Genomic DNA, 21,055 nt, shown 5'->3' with positions numbered 1-21,055 from the left:
ACTGTAGTGTGCAGATCACCTATATTGGATGGGGTTTTCTTCTCCATACATTTTCCACAGAGTTCTCAAAGCTGTTAAAATCCTATAAATGTGTCATCCATAACATCATAACATCACCTGAACATTTTTAGTCCTCAGCCCACTCCATCTATCATTGTTTTCTTGGCATATCAATTTATTTGATGCATATTACAAAAAAAATTACATGTTAAATGTGAGTAATGCCTTTTGACTGCCAGTGTGTATGAAACTTCACCTTTATTTAGACCTAACAAGTAACATTGAATAAAATTATATTTTTGATTCTTTAAAATAGACTTCACACTTGCTTTTTTGCACATTCTCTTCAACTTTGGGAGGAACTCTACTGGGTTTATAATTTCTTATACTTATAACTTCTAATTAGTGAACCCTGCACTGTTTATAGTTAGTTAGACCCTATAGTTTAGGGTTAGTATAGACATTAGCTTTGTTGCTAAACTAAAAATGCATTAGACACTGAATATGTGTTTCCTTTTTTTTTTTTTTTTTTTGGTGAACCAATTCTTTGAAGCAGGTTTGGGGAACCGAGGGACTGTGACCATGTTAGTACCCCCTTACAAGGCTGGTGCAGCTGGAATCATATTCTTCTATTGGCTAAAACCACCCACATGGTTACCTATGTTGCTTCCATGAGTCACACAGATCATTACTAAGAAAAAGTGTTTTTTGCTAGTTATTAAATTGCTAGTTAGCTTTCATTAGCTGATGACGTTAGCTACTGGGGGGCCGTTTGGCCAGAAGCAGCAGCTAACCTTGCATCAAAGCTAATTCGTTACAAGGAGAAAACCAATTGGTTAGCTAAACAGCAGACATGTTATGCAGACATGGTAGTGATTGAGTATCTAATGACGTCTGGGGGTGAGGGGGCGGGGTAGGTTTAGTAGCACACCTTTATACACCTGGTCATTTACAGAAGCTTTGAATAAGGTGGGCTTGAGCAGGATAATCAGCAAAACCTTTGTAAATTAAGATGATAATGTGAATGTTTCCCTGTTATGTGTGACTTATTCACAGTGGCTGTGTATATTTTTTGTCAATCAGCTAGTTTTGAATAAGCATACTATTAAAAACATTGGTGAAAACGTACATATACCCACTACTGTACCCTGCCGGTCATGCAGTTATTGAGAAGCAGTACATGAATGTTAGCTGGGCTGTAACGAATTCCAAAATAAGACCCGCCGCCATGGACGTTTGAATACAGTAAAGGCTCCGCCCATCTCGCGAAGTTCCGCCCCTCGGGCTTCTAACAGCACCGTTCAGCCGCTGGAAAAAAATCCTGTAGGGAAACCGACAGCACTGAACTCGGGAACTGTAGGCTGGCGGAAAGGAGGACAACTAAACAGTCAATAGAGGGATTTCAGAGCCATTCTTTGAACAGTTTTCCAAGGTATGTGCACGTCCGCAACGCAAAATGGGCATATCCTGTTATTTTTGGGGAAAAGGGAGAGGGAGAGAAAGCTCGCTTTGCAGCGGTGTCGAGTGACATTCAACACGGTAGAAATGTGCTGTGCGCGTTTCATTGTGGGAATGCTAGCCAGCTAAACTTGTGGGACGTTGCCGTTTACCTGAAACCCCAAAACCATGACATTAAAAATAACATTTAGGCCCGTTAGACCTGCCACACATCTGTTGTGGAAACCGTTAAGAGCATAGCCTTGGTCGTGAATGCAGTCTCTGGGGTTAGGAGTTGTCATGGAGGGGTATAAAGGGGTTTTCAGTGTCTTTTGTGCTAATTAGCTAGCCGTGTGTGGTGTGCTGTGATTTGTCTGGTGATTGAAGGATGTGCTGTTGTTCCCAAAATAGTTTTTGGTCATATTTGGGGTTCTCTTTTACGAAGTTGCATTGTACACTGAGAACTGTACTCTCACCCGACAGGTCCGCTCTAAGTCCACTTTATTTGTCCTCCATGCCGACCTTAAAGTGTGTGACAAAGAAGTTTCGTTAAATAGTGCTAAAATAAGTTCTCCATACTTCACCAATGCATTACTAGTAAACCGACTGTGCTGTGTGAGTGGAGTCTGTTTGTTTTTTTGGGGCTTGCCAGTTGAACTTTTCCCCCCTGAGGTTCCTTTTTTTTTTGGTACAAGAGTATTCACTCCTGATTATTCCTACCTTTGTCACCATCTCTGACCCAGTGCCCAGTGACATAAGCAGGACTTCTCAAAAGCGTAACATCTGTTTTCCTCCAGGCTGGGTTGTCCCCCTTTACGCCCAACTGTAAAACAGAAAAAGCGCAAGACACACACACATACACAAAAGCAGTGTTAATGGGAGGTCAGACAACTTTCTTTTAGCCTCACATTTTCCGCCCTTGTAATAGCAAATTTAAAGTTGAAGCAGAAAATTATTGCGTGATAAATCCCATAATAGTAGTCTGTGGAGGTTCCCTCTTCTGATTTACAGTTATCCTGGAATATTGGGGGTTGCCTTCTAAAAATAGCATAAGATTGATGCTTCTTAAATTACATGATGAAAGAAAGGGACGTGTGGCTCCAATGGTTCGCTATGCAACTCTTTTTTTTTTGTTGTTGTTTCTATTTTTTTTCCTATAGCTTTTCTTTTTTTTCTTAAAGAATGCTGTAGATCTCACATCTGGAACTCTCTCTGCTCTTGCTCTCGATTTCTACTTCACCTCTGCACCCTGCATTTATTGTAGAGTAACAGTCAAGGGCACAGGTTGGTTTTGTGGCCTCCCAAACCACAGTTGTCCTACTTTCAAATTCAGTGACCATTTATCCCCCCCCCCCAAGAAAAAAAAATCCAAGGTAAAATGGAATGTATTTATACAGTTTGTAAAAAGAGCGAAACGGACCAGATCTTGCAAACTAAACTAAAACAAGCCATCCCTACTTACATCCCCGCTTAGCCCTTGTATGCAGTCCCTGCGTACAGCTACAGAACCGACTCGTTTCTGATTCTTATTTTTGTGACGCTACAAAACCAATGCGTTTACATACTTACATACATTGATCAAGCATAACTTTAAAACCTCCTGACTAATATTGGGTAGGTCCTTCTCATACTGGCAAAACAGCTTAGAAACATTGAGCCATGGACTGTCCTGTGGTATCTAGCACAAGAAGCAGATTTTTTAGGTACTGAAAGCTGTGAGGTGTGGCCTCCTTGAATCATGTCAGTGAGCCTTAACACACACATGACCTTGTCTCTGGGTCATCAGTTGTCCTTACTTGGACCACTGTTGGTAGGTCCTAATGATTGCATACTGGGAACACCCCACCAGACGTGCTGTTTTGGTCAAACCTAAGTTTCAGATCCTTATGCTTGCCAATTTGTCATGCTTCCAACTTATCCACTTCAAGAACTAACTGTTAATTTGCTGTGTGATCTATCCCACTGCTTGACAGGTGCAATTGTAACAAGGTAATCTCACTGTCCTTTACTTCACCTGTCACTGATTTTAATTTTACGTCTGATTAGTATATATCCTCCTGTTCAGCCTGTGGGAATTTAGCCCTGCCCATCCAGGATGTTTACAAATATCAGTCTTAAAGGCACAGAAACAGCTTGTTTAATTCTAAGGCTTTTAGAGAGGACGAAATATGATCGTATAAAGAATTCTGGTTGTATTTGGTACACAAACCTATAAAAGAGCCTTTTGGTTAAATGTTGAAATGTTGGTCAGTGATTTGTGGTGTGCTACAGAAGAGATACCTTTGCACATGTGCAAAACAAAGAATTGTACTTTGCCAGCAGGTTGCTTTCCTATTATCTTGGGTTAATTAACTGTCTAGTCTTGTTGTGGTCTTGAGGTCACAACCCTCTTCTCCCTCCCTACACCTTGCCAACCAGACGGTGGTCAGCAGATGGTAGATATTCATGCTAAGTCTCCCCCCTCTTTCCCAGCCCACCGGCCCTCCCTCCTCCACAAGGAATTTGCCCTGACTAAACCCACTGTGCGACGGCCGAGTCTTGAGTGTGAAGGCAGCTAGCGAGACAGATGGAAGGGCAGACAAATTCAAACAGAGCCCCTTTTTTCCTGTTTCTTCCCTCTGAAAGAGAGAATGACTGACTCCTGTGAGGTTGCCATGGCGACACAACGTTTTTAGATGACTCGAATCCATCTGCCTGCTAGTACGCTACATGGAGGCTGTGCTTGTGTGCAAGTGTGAGCGAGGAGAGAGAGTGTGTACATTCTGCTTCTGATTGGATATCTCTGCCAGCTGGATTGAGCTGGGTGGTGTTTATTTTTGTCAGTAAGAAGTGCTCTTTTGTCCCTTTTCCCATTAAGAGCCCACATCCTCTTTCCACCTCTATCCTTGTTATGTAAACTGTAAGTGCTGAGTTCATGTTATAGAGGTTGAATGACGTATATCTAGGCTTTTGATTTTATGGCATTTTTTTTGTACTAGGTGATAGCAATCAGTGTTGAGGCGATTTGGTATAATGTCATATTACAGTACTTCTGTATATTTTCATGACCCATGGTTTGTAAAATATGTTTGTCTTATATCTGATGAGTTGGAATGGATCAAATACTACAAATATGTACAAATGATTTTTATTCAACCTTTCACACACTGCAGTGCACTAAATATAGTTAATCAGGATGAATTATGCTGTCCTTGTAATGAAACCTGCAGTTGATTCATGCTTTAGTGCTGACCATAGCCATGATATGCTCAGTGTGACTTTCTGTGAATGATCACAATAATGACCAATCATTGAATTGCCCAGCCCTATTACACATGTAGGGATGCAGTGAATGCAGAAGCATAACACTGTCTACAGTGAATTTTTAATCGTTATTTGAAATCTACTCCAAATGAGCAGGAACATGAGGTAGTTTATTCATTTTACTATATTTTTAATTGCCTATGAATATGTTTTCTGTAATACTAATTTAAATAGATTTGGTGCCAATTTCTAAAATGAATAAATGTGGGATTCTAGAAAATCCATTATTTAAAAAACAAAACAAAACAAAACAAAAAAACAAAAAACCCTAACCCAAACACGAATACAACCCATTCTATAGAAGGCTAGCCCTGTCCATTGGTGTTATAGGTATGAATGTTTGGACAATATAAGGCAGCCAATTAAAATGGACCTCATTTACATATAGTTGCAATTGAAATTATCCCCCCATGCAAATTAAGTTTATTAGCAAAATGTACAAACATTCAGCTGTTTACAATAAACCAATCAAACAAGATTTTTTTATAACTACTGCAGTCTCAGAATTATTCAAAACCTTTATGACAAGTGTTTTATCTCATTAGCCCATTCCTCATAGGCAGTAGCCTTCAGTTCATTAATATTCTTGTGTTTGTGTGCTGCAACCATCGTGCAGCTTTTTACATTCCATTTATAGAAATATATCTGTAATAAAATATTTATAGTTCTGGTAAGTACAAACATGCAGATTGTGTTGGATGGAATTTGGTGTTACCTATAAGAGAAAAGTTCACTCAATCCTGCCTATCACAGATATGCCAACTATAGTGAGGAAAGGCAGAAAAGCACCAGGGATTTTTAGAGTCGTCTTACTAATGTTAATTCTTACATCACCTAGATAATATTAATTGTTCTATTAATTGTTCTTTACTGATGTGTAGGAGGCTAGATGCTAGGATGTATACTGAAGCACAACAAGATTAATGCAAAAAACTCACTAGACAGAATTAGACAATTACACAAAACATTTAACATGTTTACAGTGTTTCTACTACATGTATTTTACTGCTTCATAATGTATGACATGTCATTAAATTACAATTACAAAAAGAGTCTTTTAATTTTGTGCAGTGGGCTTTTAATTTGGATCGACGAACACAGTAAGTGAATCAAAGATAAGAAGAGGAGAGAATGGTAGATTAAACTAGCTAATGTTAAGTTGGGTAGGTTTACCAGATGAAAAGAACATTCACAATGTAATGTAAAGCAAATTGCTCGCCAGTCACGCTGTACCACGTCCAAAAATTTTAAACCTTGTTTATAATGGAGGCATGCCGCTGCTGCTGGAAAAAAAAATCCTAGAGGATACACGGGTTTATGTTGTATTGTCTTTGCCAGATCTCCAAATTTAGTGTATTTCTGTTTTTCTATTTTCTGTATTTTCTCCATTTTACGATTCCATCTGCATTCTACATTGCAGAAATCATATATCTCAAAATGCTTATATTGCATATCAGCGTTGGGGCATCTATTAAACAAAAAGTACTGGTATACACAATATATTGCCCTTATACTACGCTTTTTTAGTCTTTCTGTCAGTTTTTCGGTAAATTTATTACTTATTCCTTGGGAAAATAGCTTGTGTTTGGATAACGATCCAGATTAACAGTTTACCTACAATCAGTCCCTGCTAAATACATTCCGTTCTTCCACACCCAACACTTAACTGCACTACCTCTGTTTGCTCTCACTCTGGAAACCCTTTTCACCCCTCCAATTCGCTGACTTGAGTTAGCATTCTGCTTCAGCTCTGGCTATACGACTGATATATATATCTTTTTAAAACTTAAGCAGCAGTCAATAGATTTAAGCAGTTGCAGTAGAACCCATCACTTCTAAATTATTGACTAGGTCATGAATGTGGAAAAGCAGCCTGTCAGGAATCTTGTTTATCAAAAGCAGAGTGTTGAACTGCACTGAATCTTCTTGCTGTTCTGCGGTACTCTTTATCTCTCGCGGTGATAAATACAGCCAACTCTGAGGCTATGTTTAACCACTGACTGTTTTAAAGTTGGAACTACACATAGCACGATGATTTTGCTGTCATTGATGTCGGCAGGTAAAAGTTTAAATAGGTTATCAGCGTTGGAAAGATGCTTAGATTACATCAATATTTCAAACCAAGATTTAATGATCTACTTATTGCAATCTCTCTTATTGTGCTATATTGCATGCAGTGTGTTACCAGTTTTAGAGTTACCAGTTGGTTTAGTTATGTTTTTTTTAGTTGCTGGATGAAAGTGTGCGGTAAAGACTGGTGGGAGAGAGTCATATTAGTGAAGGGATTCATAGATTTTGAGTGGAAGCAAAATTTCCATATGACACGGCAGTCATTCCTTATTTTATGCAACTTGATGAACATACTGGAATGGTACTTGTCCACTGCTCTTGGCATGGATTTCTCCATCCACTTCCTTCAACAGCTTCTTGAGGCTTAAAGCACAGAGAATTCTGTGCTACGTGCAGTGAACATAGTGTGAGAGCTCCTATTCCACTAATGATGCGTATGGCTGCATTTCCTATTGGGAATGTAACCTGATACAGATGTTTACATATGTATTGTGTGTAAATTTTGGGTGAGCTGTCAACATAATTTATGAAATTATCATGTATGGCATAGGCTAACTAATTTCACACACACTGTTATTTCCATTTGGAAAACACAAGATGAAATATGACTAGGCTAGTAATGTTAGCTGAGGTAACATACTATTGGTCTTTGTCTGTTTATCTTAGACTATAGAGTGACTGACCAGTGTGCATTTTAAGCCAAATGCTATCTACTCTCACTTTAAAAAAAAAAATGGGTGTTGTGCTTTGGAGAAACTGTGCATTACTGAATGTTGCCAAGCAGTGGCATGTGTGAACAAAAAATAAATAAATAAATAAATTCAAAACTACTAAGACTGGACACTCTCTCTCTACTCTCTCTGGCTTTAATGTTTCTCAGTCTGAATTCTTGCCTGTTTTCGCAGTCTGGTGGACTCTTAGCCACACCTTCAGCCTCTAAGAGAATTTTGGAGTTCTTTTTCATTTTTTGACACATATAAAGTATGTGAACATATTTGTGCCTACACTATATGAGTATGCATGATAAAAAAATCATTTCACTATAGGGAAGAACTGGACAAAGAAAATCTCTTTAAGTGTGAGACCTCGATTAGGATCTGCAACAGATATTGTTGTCCTGTTCTGCTTTTGTTGTCTGTCTCTTCCTTTCTGCTCTGCTCGGTTTCCCTCCTTCTGACTTCTTAGTAACATTGTCGACAAACTAGAAAGTAAATATTCCTGAACAGTATTGGTTCTTTGAGTGATGCCACAAAAGAACCACTTCTGGTTCCCCAAAGAACAGGCCTTATTCCCCAGCCGTTTTTAAGATGGAAATTTACACAGTTTTCACGAATAGAATATGACATTACCCAAAGTTTTCTTATTTGGGATTTTCAGAATTTATGAGAACAGTAAAAACCATCATTATAAGGGTGTAGCTGAGAACAGTTTTTAAATTTTAAAAACACATTATGAATCTGAAAGACTTTTTGTTTGGACTTTTCTCAAGAACAAAACCTAAAGAAATATTGGTAAATGTTTTAGAATTGGTCACACCTACAAGTTCAATGTTTCATTAACCTTCTAAAGTTCTGTATTAAGGAGTTAATTTCACTATATGTTACCCAGCACTGACCGCATTCTAGCTAGATGAGCACATTGGGTCGACTGGTCCACATTGGGTAGACTGGTTGCTTTCTCTGACTGTCTCTCACCTCACAAGTGCAGTGGGCTTGGCTACACAGCGTGTGATATCACCAGTCAGTGAGCTTCAATAGCACCCCCACCCTGTGGGGAATGAGCTTATCTGCCCATGCACTAGATAGACACAGAAACTTGACACATCAGACACATTGTGATTTTTGTAATACTATCAACATTTTTAAAATCTCAGTATACAGTGTTGTTATACAGGAGTGTTTCAAAAATAAAAACTATCATTGATATGTCTATTAGTTTCTTCAGAGAGTCTTCATATTTTTTGCAAACGAAAAAGTGACATCACACACATAAATCTTTGGCACCTTTTTTTTTAAGATTGTAGGTTACAAATTAGCAAAAATTACTGATCTGCATCTTTCATTATCTAGAAAAAGACTTTTTTTGCACAATCCTAATATGATTTTCCATGTGTACTTTGTGCAGTAGAGAGAAAGTGTCCAGTGTTTGACCTTGCCTTCAGTTTTCCTGTCCCTGAGGTCTTAGCAGGGCTTCTGTTCTTGTGTCACACTTCTCCAGCTGTTGCCCTGGGCAGTAAATTGCAACACTGACTTCAGTGCAGTAACTAGCAATGACGAAGAAACTTACCAACTGACCAAAAAAAAGTGTGTACCATGTTATATTTATGGGGACTAATGTATAACCTGAGTGCATGTTTTGTGGAGTGTAATGTTTGCTGATTGGAATCTTTGGCATTGTGGAGTAGAAACCGCAGGAAGGAAGTCTGAAGGAATGGGGATTAGAGCATGGGGGAAGTGGTCTCAGGGGTCACTGACAAATCCTCCTGCCCCCTCCCCATTACCGCCCTGGAAACAGTTCCAGGTGCCGCCTCTCAGACGTGACTTTACGTCACCTTTTGCCTTGTAGGAGGAGCTGATTCAGTTGGGAATAAATGCACTACATCATTGGATATCCTCTGCCTTCATGGGGCCAATTTCCTCACGCCCTGGACCCTTAAGCAGTCTGCCAGATGTACCCTAAGAGTGGTCTGTGGCTTTGGGAGGGAATAGCTGCAGCATGCACTGCATGAGTGGTTATTAGGGGCCCCTCTGTGAGTCCACACAACTAAGGCTCTGCCTGCTTCCTTTACGGACCTCATGCATTAAAGGATTTGGGACTTTTTTTTGATAAAGAGCTGGGTATCAAACATTTTAATCCAGCCCACGTGTTTGGTTTGTATGGAACTTCTTAAAAAAATCAGCTGCATCACAAACATCACAACCCTTATAACACAGACGTCAGACTGTCAGTCATTGAAATACGATCAATGCATCAATCACAGGGCCAGTAAAAGGCTGTCCTTGACCAGATTTGGCACAGACAATTACAGATCTAGTGTGGGTTCATAAATGTAGGAATGCTTTTTATTATTCATCCCATTTTACCACACTGTGCAGATGAGAAAACCATGACTTTGCCTTATTGTAGGTTTGGCGTCTGCTCTGTTTTCAATAGTTGTGTCAGACCTGCACCTTTAGATACAATCAGCTGAAGGTCCCTTTGGCGCCCTCAAATTTCTCTTCTGTGACTTTGTGGTGGACTGGTTTAGAGCCAGCTACACCGCTCTGTCCACTGGGATCATCACTATCATTCTATTTCAATGCAAATTATCACCACAAATGGACCTCCTGACAGATGAATTATATTGAATGTCAATGTCACATCAGGAATGGACTAGCAAAGACAGCATCCCACACAAATGTAATGGAGTGGTGATGTTATTTCAGCTTTACATCAGGAATAATGTCATTCCTAGGAGAGAACAGATTATAATGTTTTGTCCTGTGGTTTCTCCTCATCTGGTCTTTAGCAGAGTCATTTACTGGGTTTACGTGCTCCATTACCTTCACCACATTGTCACTGTTGATTAACCCTTGTTTCAGCCCTGATTTGGTGAGCAGTGGGATCTGTAGCATTCAGGAACACCACCTCGGAGTGCAGTTATGTCAAAAGTTTAACTTTCTTCCCAAGCTGGTTTTGTGTAGGTATTTTCATCACCACTTATAAAAAACATGCATTTTAAGAAACTCGATATTCCCGTATCTGTAAGAGGTAATATACAAATGCAGCAGGAAAGGGAAAAAACAGCAACAAACTAATTGGAGCAGGGCAGTTGGCTTGCATTTGTTTTGTAATGGCACTGGTGCTGGAGTAAAATGTTAATTGAGATGGTATTGTTAATCTGTGATCATTATATTAAAAAATGGAAGTTATATGAGACTGACATTTGTTATCGGTTGTTTTAATATGTGAAGTGAGAGCAGCAAGTTAGTGCAGGACTGTGTCTTGCTGATTGCTGTAGACGTTTGCATTTCAGCATGCTCCTGTTTGTAGCCCAGAAGACCACATGTTTTTGCAAGTCAGTATCTGCTCTGATCCACATAAGTAGGTGTGAAGGGATATGCGTGGGAGGGGGAGGCTAAAATTGTGAGCGTGTTATAATACAGACTGAGAAGAGTACATCTTTTTATGCATTGCTTTTTTTTCCCCCCTCCATCCATGGGTATGTGTGTGAACCAAAGAATAAATCTAGCCACGATCAAGTCACTGTTCTTGTAACTACATGCAGTCTAACCCAGTCTAACCCAGCAAAAACCCAGTTTGTTATCTATTTGGAATGTCCTGCAGTATGTTAAGCTGAAAGTAATATTTAGGCTTTTCTTGTGAAATTATCATTTAACTATGTTAAAGAACAGAAGAGTAGTGAGGTACTGATATGCTTGCCACTATTCTCAGGCAACTTGTATTGAAAGCGCCCATTTTTTGCTTGTGTACCTGCTATGGCGATTCATTTTCCTCGCCTGATCCTCATTAAGACAGACATTGTCTGAAAGAGGCATAAACGGTCTTATCCCACTCAGGATCCTTCTCCGGATTATGTTGCCACATGGCACCTAAGAAATGACCTCAGTCCTCAGCAGATGGTCCTTTTATAAACCTTGTATGTTTGCAAGACAGACGTCTGGTGCTGCTTTCCCCAAATTGTTGATTTTGGCAGAGTGGAACTGGAAGTTTGTGGAAACCCTGAGGGGGGTGTTCTACCCTTTCATCACTTGTTCACTCCAGACTGTTTGACAAAGCTCTTGGGGTCAGCAGAGTTAACCAATTTGGGTAATTGAGGTGATTTCAGACAGTTGCACTGCACAAGGGCAGTGCCCATAAATGTGAAGTGATGTCCAATTTTTGTCTCATGAAATGTTGGTAAATAACTGGATTCAGCAGGAAGTAGCTGTTATTGTCTTTTAACAGTATCTGGAAACACCACATATTAACTTGCAATGAAGGGCACCATGAAGAAACTAAACTAATGCTTGATGCCCATTTTTTCTCTCTCAGTTAAAAATTGATCTGAGACTGTAAGCTCCTTTGCTGCCCTTCAGATATGGATTAAAGTCTTTAGATTGAGAAGCCTCAGCAGCTTTAGAGTGCTGCTAGAGTAAACAAGGAAACACTACCCCCCCCCTCCCCTCATTCTTTTTTTCTGAGGCTGATCTATGCTTGTGAATTAATGATGGCCATTTGATACTGGTACTGCTCTCTGGCCTTGGGCCGGACTCCCAGCAGAGACTAATGCAGACTGCAAGGTCACTTTGAATGTGTGTGCACACAGCAGCACAGCAGGCCACTATCTACATTTTTCAGGCAATCAGCTGGAGTTGCTACTTGAACGGTTTACAAGTATTTGGCAGGAGCAGCTTCCAAGTTTTGACAGTAAAGCAAGACATTTGTGTGTAAGCGTTTACTCCATCCTTGGATCTGCAGAAATTCTGATTGTATAAGGGAGCCTATCTGATGGTATACCCTCATATGGGAGAAGGTGGTCTGCAAAATGCTTTGTCTTCCACAGAGAGACCAGTGACTGATGGCTGAAAATCAATAGACTGCTTACTGGGTTATATGTAAATGATTTGAGTCGATTCAGTTGACAGCTCTGACTCCAATTAGGATGTGCGTTATGTCTATCAAGGCAACTCTGCCACAAGTGGGTTGTGAAGAATACACTGCTGCTCTTTAAAGAATTATTCAAGCTCCATGTTCCATGCATGCCTTGGAATGCTAGCTTTGGTTAGTTTGATGCTGAAAATGCACAGACGTTGACTTATTAGAGGTAGTGAATTACTAGAGGTAGTAAGTGCTGTCAGAAATCGGGAGTTCTTGCAAGCGCTATCCTGCTCTCTTCACCAGCATGCTGAGCCTGAAGAAGCAATGACATCAACACTACATAATGATTTTGAGCTGTTTTTTTTAAGGTAACAATACTGCATATTGTTGCCTTTAAATGTTATTTACGTGTTGATTTAAATATTTATTATAACAAATCGGTCACTCCAAGCCAAGCAATATGGTTACTTTTACGGTAACAGGTGTAAATACATTACTTGCTTCTGTCTACATTCTGCTTCAGAGGTCAGACCTCTTCGGTCAAGCCAGCACTCTAAATGTGGACACTCTGTAGCTCATTAAGCTAATGATCCCATGATGTTTTACACGTATATGCTGTCAGTATTTCATTTATTAAAAGCATTTTCTGCTTAGCTTGCAGAACTAAGTCAGCCTCTTGTTCTAGATGCTTTCTAGGCTTTGACTTCAGTTCCATTTCCCTGGGGATTATATGGAAAGGCCTTCTCAAAAAATATGGAAAATCATGCTTATGAATAGACGGCCATCTTACACTTCAAGACTGTAAAACGCTGCTATGTTTGACATTGTGAGCTTTTGGGGATGCTTTATATTTATGAGCACCCATTTATGGATTTAGGACATAGCATTCGATTAGCTCAACAGTGATTACTGCAGTAATGTTATGAATATTATCTTTAAATTCTAAAACAAGTGGATGGTTCCAGTTTAGTGAAGTCGACAGCCTTAAAGGTAATTTCTTTTAAGGTAAAGATTCCGCCTGAAAATGTCTCATGGAGTGTGTACACTGGGATTTTGGTGTGCTTTTGAATATGCTTAGTAGCCCTGTGTGCATTGGGGTTACTGTGGGAACAGCCTCACATTTAAAAATCAGTCAATCACTGATGTGTTTTTGAATGCAAACTGGGACTGAGTATGGACACTAACGTAACAGTATAAACTTATTGTTAATGTTAAAAAGTGATAAGTGGTGAATAATTGAAAAACTATAAACAAAACTGCAAACAAGTTATACTGAAGGTTGTGGTTCTGTATTAGAGAAGTGTATTTTCTGTACTTTTAAACAAAAGCAGCATCAGCTCAGACAGGAAACAGTAATTATGTGAGCACACATGCATGCATGTATGAGTAAGCCTGCTGCTGTAAAATTGCCACTGAATAACAAAATGTTCGCTTACACTTGTCACAGATCACACGCAGCACAGCAACATTCACCCACTTAACAGCTCTGCATTAGCTCTACCAGTGCTCTACTGGTATGTGTTAACCGCAGTCTATAAACTAAACCACGTCAGTGAAATACACAACTTCGAGCATACATATGTTAACATGTTAATGTTAAGGATTAATAAAAAATTCTCATTCATGCACTTATTCATACACATGAACAGAAAGGGCTGGAGTCTAATGCTTTTCTCTGTAATGCAGCTCTTAATACATATAAAACTAAACAAAGGACCCATCATAAACTATTATAGCATGTATGTTATGCACTTTATGGTATAAATTGTTTGACATTTACTTGAACTTGAATTTTGGTTGTTGTTGACTGACACCTAGCTTCACCTTTTTAATACAGTGTGACATAACATATTGTGCTCAGATTTGGAAACTGTTAGAATACTGATCTGTCAGTTAAATGCAGAAATGTGGTAAAGAAAAAAATGACCCTACTGTCAAAACAGCGTGTCAATGTCAAGGCATTGACTCCACAAGACCTCTGAAGGTATCCTCTGGGCACTGACACTGATGTTAACAGCAGATCCTGTTCCTGTTCAAGTTCTGTAAGTTGAGAGAGCCTCCATGGGCCCATGATCCTGTCACTGGTTCACCGGTTAGCCTTACCCGGGGCACCTTTGGCAGGTACTGACCACATGGTTGGTGTATCCCGGGAACACCCCACGAGACCTGCCTGAAGTTTTGTAGATGCTTTGACCCAGTCCAGTCTTCTAGCAATCACAATTTGGCCCTTGTCAAAATGGTTTAGATCCATATGCACAGCAACTTGATTAACTGACTGTTAACTTTCTGCTTTATGTGTATATCCCTCTCTTTGACAGGTGCCATTCTGTATTATTTATTAATAATTAAGTTGTTTATAGTTTTACTTGCCAGTGGTTTAAATGCTATGACTTTCTCTGGTCTGTACTTACTACTACTAATGCCAAAACATTAGTTTTACAAAGACATAGTACATGCAAAGATTTGTGGCGGGCAGTGGTGGTGTACTTTGTCTTCAGATTCCACTTTTTGACCACATAAAAAAGTAAACATTATTTATGCAGAGTTTATGCATATGATGGTATATTTTCTGTACTATGACAACTTTCTTAAAATTTGTTTTTAGGCTTTACTTACACCCTCTTCAACCCTTATATTTGAAATACCTGCTTCAAGAAGTACTCTCATACCCCAGTCAGAACTGTTAATAGGATACTTCTTATTTACGTAGTCGTGATCATGAGTAAGCTGCACCACTCAGCCTGATGGAAAGCTGTGCTTGTTTTACATGAGAGCTGCTAAAATGACTGTTGCCTCAGGATTTATCCTATGTTTTTAAAAGATGTGTCTACATGGTGATTGTCCGCACAGCAGAGATTCTTTTTCTTTTCTTTTCTTTCCTTTTTTATATGTTAAGATAGGAATACGATGGAATTGTTTTACTTACCAGGACGTAAGCTGTTAATTGGATTGTGTATCTATATAGTTACATGCAGCTGTGCTCAAAGGCTATTAGAAATTCAGTTTTCTATTTTTAGCAGGCGAACTGCCTCTGTAGTGGGTGAACTGACTACTCCTTCTTCAAATCTCGTCTTGCCCAGAGCTACTCTGAGACCTACTTTTTGAGTGTCTGACATGTTTGGCTTTATTTCCCCTTATTGTTTAGCTCAATAGTTCTCACTCCATGGTAAATACACATGTATGTCAGCCTTGTTCTAGGGCTGAGCAGTTATCCAACAATGAATTGTAACCAACGTTCAGAACCTCTAATTAACATAATTTTGCACACGGCGATCTTTATTTTAAATTATTCAGTTTTATTCTTTCATTTTGCCCGCTATGTGTTTATGCACTGTTCCCTTAAAACATACTGCCACGTGTGTAGTCACGTGACTCTGTCCCTTCTGGTTGCTGATGGAAGCTACATGAATGATGACTCAAACGCCAAACCAACTGAGCAACTCAAGCTGCTTAAATAATTGTCGTTAATCGTACATGAAGTAAAAAGTTTAGTTAATTGTGATATTGATTTTTAGATCATATCACCCAGTCACCCAATATCACCACAACTTTAGTGTATCTCATCGTTTCTAGTTTAAATATCTTATAATTGCCTTCTAATGACACGTACAGTACAGTCACATGAGAGAATGTGGTGTTAATGCTACTGAGATACACTTCTGTAATTTCAAGAGTCAAAACTCCTAAAGTGGATGCACATGGGTGTTTTACATAAGCTGTACTACTGTAATGTATTTAGAATAATGAACATTGCCAGTAGTTACACTGTTGTTGTATGGATTGGTGATGTGAAAATAAAAAGGGAATACAGTTGCCTTTTTTATGAGGGGAATTAACTCTCAGTTACTCTGTATAATGCACTGAATCAAGAGACTGCTGCTTTGTATTGAATCAAATGATGGATTTTGTGATTTGTAATGTTCCTAATTCCTCCTGTGTGAGTGTGAGAGGAGAAAAAAAAGAGCGTGAGAGTGTCTGTAAATGCGACTGTATGAGAGATGGTCACTGAGTCATAGCTGAGGAATGCTTGGTGATTCTTAGTATCCCAGGCTTAATATCTGAAACCTGGACTCGTAAGTAAGCCAACAATTTCCTGTTGACTCTGAGAGACAAATCCGTGAGTGGGATTAATCAGCTTGTTAGACTGGGTGGACGAAGATCAGAGAGTCTAGAGCTTGAGGTCCTAAACTTCAGAGAAACGTAGAGTTTTGAGAAAGAAAGACGAAGGTGAAACCAGGCACATGTCCTGGAACATCGCATCCCGGGCATGCGGACGAGCCAGCATGAATGAGTAGGAAGTCTTTGATATACCCCTCACTGCTCCCACACATTAACTCTTGCCACAGCCCTGCAATAAAACATCTGAGCAAGGCTGCATGGAGCTTGTTACTTTACACTCCCTTTGTGTAAATCTCAGCGTCTCTACGTGTTTACATTGAATGTTTTAGATGTGTCCTGCACTCTCATTGTGCGATCCAGAGCAGGCCTTTTTACTCTTGACCTGAGTTCTTCTGACAGAAGACCTACTGTGTCAACATAGCTTGATGTAAGACTTTGTAATTTGCTCCTTAACAAGCACATCATATTGTATTTGAAGTGTTTACTTAATGCAAACTTTTTAACTTAAAATACCTCTGCGGTTCAGGAATCATTACCAGACTTTAACCGTTGCAGGACATTTGATTCAGCTCTTCAATTTTTCTGTACACAACAGTTTGTTTGATGCTTGGAAAGTGGTGGGGGTCTCTATTTTGTCATTTTTGCGGCTTGCGTGCAAGTCTCTTGTTTACAAAGCCTTCTTTTTCCTTGAGTATTTATGCCGTGTTTGAGTTTAGTCTGTTTGATGTTTGCAGCTTTCTTGCTGGCTTCATTTCAAAGCTGAACCTTAAATTGAATCCATGTCATATACACTGGACGGTGAAGGAAAGAAGCACGAGGACAGTCTGAAATTGAAATGAGAAAATGTCTGGTTCAACCTTGTGACCTCGGGGGTTTCCCCCTCTTCTTGTCTCGTCCTTCCTTTCTCACAGACGTCTTGCCTAATTCTTGGTCTCCTGTGCCATTTATGTATTGGCGAAGTGATGTGGCTTTGAAAAGATCAGGTCCATCTATGTGATCTCTTGGGTCAGAGAAAGAGAGAGGAGAGAGAGAGAGAGAGAGAGATTCCAGAAAGCGACAGAGAGCACTAAAAGGAACTTACTTTTTCACTCCCAAAGCTCTAATGATAAAGCACACAGGAAGGCAAATTTACAGCTAAAGCTCCTGGGAACCTGTTTCATGTGTCCATTCAAAATATGAAAAAAAAGACTCCTAGCTGAATTGGTGCCAACCACAGCTTTATACACACACACAGAGTACACGAACTAGTAACCGCTTTCAGTGAGTTTATAAACACATGACACTTGATATCTGACAAGCAACAGAACAGACCTATTTTGGAGATGCTTATTGGATGGGGTTTTTAGTGGGTGGTTTAGGGCAGGCAGACGCTTTGTGTTGGGATTTTTGGGCGATGTGCCATAGCATGTAATAAGCCTTGGAGTGTTGAGGGGTTAACTGAGAGTGGGACTGAGGAGGTGGAGCACCGAAACATAAAGAAGAAGCTGAAGACTTGTCATGAGCTTGTCAAAAACAGTGCCTTGGGAACTAATGGGCCTGTGTTGTCTAACACTGATTGTTTTGTATTGCCTGGGTGACTCCTACAGCTACAGAATCATGGCTGATTTAAAAGAATTGGCTTGGTGGTGGCATGCAAACCCTTAGGTCCCAGAGACCAGATGCTTCATCAGAGTTTATTGCCTCATGGAGAACAGTGTTTACAGGCTCAATAAAGGACCTAAGCATGACAAAGATGAGTAGACAAAGAACTCAGGTCAGAGAGGAAAAGAATTTGCAACATCATTTTAGAGATGCAGACAATTGAGTAAGGAGTGGTTGAAATCTGTAATAGCATAAGAATGCAATATGGCTTACTGCATTTTAGAGGTGAAAGAAAAAGGAGAACCAGATGTCATTGATTTCAGTGTTTTTTGGGATTCATTCAAAAGCTTTTGGATTTGGCACCTGTCAGGTGACTTGTAAGAAGGAATCATTCTTAATCTGAAAGAAAATACTGTACAGTGCTTTGGGAATGCAGCTTTAGAGAACATTGTTATTGTGCTTGTCAGTCAGTGATGGATGCAGTTAATGCAGCAGTAGGCAGAGAAACTGAGAAGTTTAGAAGCAACATAGCTTCATTCATTCATGGAATATTTTGCCAGGAGCTTGCACTTGGCAATACAAGGCATATTTAAGGCATCGCTGATTAATCTTTCTCATAGAACAAAGAGCATTAATAGTCAATAGACCCATATAGCAAAGAAACTGTAGGTAATATAACTGGTTATGCTGTGATGTTAATATTATGCTTGATCAACTATGATTGTAAATTATAGTACATTTTGCATGTAACAAACACCTTGTGTTTGCATTAATGCATTAAGGAAAAGCCTTTTATAGATTGTTTAGTTTATCAAGGGGATGTTTGTATATTAAAATCTATAAAAATAAATTACTAAATAGTAAGAATGTAATGAAAACATTTGACTACTAGCTCTTTCTTTCTGTGGTCATTTTATTGTTGACCAGTTTTGTCATTAAGGAGAGTCAAAATCCCAGTAAAGTTGGCATTGAGGTTTGCCTGTGCTTGATCTCTCTGGGTTACCCTTGTGAACAGATTACCAGGAAGCACAGTGAGGTCTGGATTACAGCTGCCAAATGGGAAATAGAAGGGAGACATCAAGGCAGACAAAGCAATCTTGATTAGGGTTGCAATGGTATGAGATTTTCACGGTATGATAACCGTCTCAGAAAATATTACGTATTACATACAAAAATATTACGGATTATGCGGGCATCATGTCCTTGGTAATAAAATATGCTACAGCATGATTTAATTCTTTGGCTTGTTTAGATTAGGGATCTAACTTAATTCCCTTTGAATATGACTGTGTGACAGTTGGCTGAGCTGGATCAGGAAGTGTCTTTACACAGCTAGCTTGGCCCTAAGCATTAACATATAACAATAATAATAATAATAATAATAAATTATAGATAGCAAAGTACCAATACCACAATTTACACAAACTCTCAGAAGTAACGATCATGCATTTAAAATGTTTGGTACAGTAAAACATATTTAATGAGAAACTGAGCCTGGGTCAGTGTTTGGTCAGCTACTGTTGTAAGCATCCATTATTGGGAAATAACCAGATACAAAAGTGGATTATTTCTGACATGACATGACATAATGACATAATACAGATTTCTCTCTCTAAGTAACAAACTGAGCCTGATTTTAACGGATGAAAATTGGCACTTCAAATTCAGAAAATGAACGCATGTAAAAATCCAAATCGTCATGAAAGGGCCTTAACACTGATGTGCATCCAGCACGGCACACGCTTTACGGCAATACGCACAAGATTTCCTGCACTGCCGTGCCTATACGTTCAGATGACTCAGCACTTTTGCTGGTGTTTACCGCGTGGATTGAGCATTAGGAATCAGAGATGTTAATAACACTCTCTCTAACAATAATGTGTGAAATTTTGACTATAAAACACAAGACACATAATCTGATCTGCACAGAGGGATGCATTTTGCGGGGATCAGAAGTAGTCCCACACTGCTGATTTTAGTTCAGATTTTTTAGAATCTGAACTAAACCATCATAGAAATCTAGAGTGAAAATCTTGACCTTCTTCTCCCAGCACACTGTACAGCACAGCTCATAATCATTATTTGACAAGCCAACGACATGGTACTTTTAAAGTTTGTTTGTACTCATTCAGTAACTTTTAGAGAGAAAAAAGAATATGTATAAATTGATCTAGAGCATGTTCATTTCTGTGGACTGCTGTAACCATTATGAGAGCTTTGTCATGTTCTGCAAATTGCATTTTAAGTGGTGATCATCTTGGTTCAAGCACAACACCCCATTATGAAGCTACTAGGACGAAAAATGTTGAGCAGTGTTTTTAGGCTGGCCTCAATTTACAAAAATGTAGATTTCAAACAGATTGACTTTTTGACCTCGATGAGAGTAAGGTAAGCTCAGTAAGCAACCAATTTCAGTTGTTGTCCTGAAAAAAAAAAATCGCTATAGTGTGGTGCCTCTGGACTTTTTGAACTGTTCATTAATTTTTATTTCTGATGAGAGGGATGAAATGTATATGTGTTTTTTTTTTTTGTTGTTGTTTTTTTTTTAACCTGATTGAAAAACGAAGTAGCTGTTGGCTTTTTATGCAGAGGATGTCTTGTCTCATTTACCAAGACTTTCAATGCGAGTATGATTGTGTGCATCCTGGTAAAATACTGTATAATGGCTGTGTGTGAATGAGACAGTAGTGTGAAAGCCCAAATAGTACTGAGAAGGAAAAGACCTTGGAAAGATCCTCCTGATTAATCAGCACTGATCTATGGCTTGTAGTTATAACTGAGGAGAAGGGTGTAGTAGCTGGAATGTATTTGTTGCAGCCTCTCATGATTAACTTTCTGTGGCCAAGATGCAGAGTCGTGATTAATAAACAATTAATTTTGTAGACCCAGATAACACCACTAGATTATATTCTTGGCCATATAGCTGTAATTGTTAAAAATGCAAATTTTTTTGAACGTTTGAGAA

General features: G+C 39.1%; 1 protein-coding gene across 2 annotated transcripts in view; it reads left to right on the top strand.

Annotated features, from left to right (window-relative positions):
* The first annotated feature begins 1,294 nt into the window (after window positions 1-1,294).
* Window positions 1,295-21,055, top strand: part of ccdc102a (coiled-coil domain containing 102A) — an 81,804-nt gene continuing 62,043 nt past the window's right edge. The window contains exon 1 of one of the 2 annotated variants that reach the window (XM_072659843.1): window positions 1,295-1,432. The gene's annotated coding sequence lies outside the window, so the exon portion shown is untranslated. The remainder of the gene's footprint in view (window positions 1,433-21,055) is intronic. The other variant, XM_072659844.1, reaches the window with a different exon arrangement.

The sequence above is a fragment of the Salminus brasiliensis genome, chromosome 17 (genome assembly GCF_030463535.1).
Source record: "Salminus brasiliensis chromosome 17, fSalBra1.hap2, whole genome shotgun sequence".
Classification (NCBI taxonomy): Eukaryota; Metazoa; Chordata; class Actinopteri; order Characiformes; family Bryconidae; genus Salminus; species Salminus brasiliensis.
This window is presented reverse-complemented; position numbering and strand designations above follow the sequence as displayed.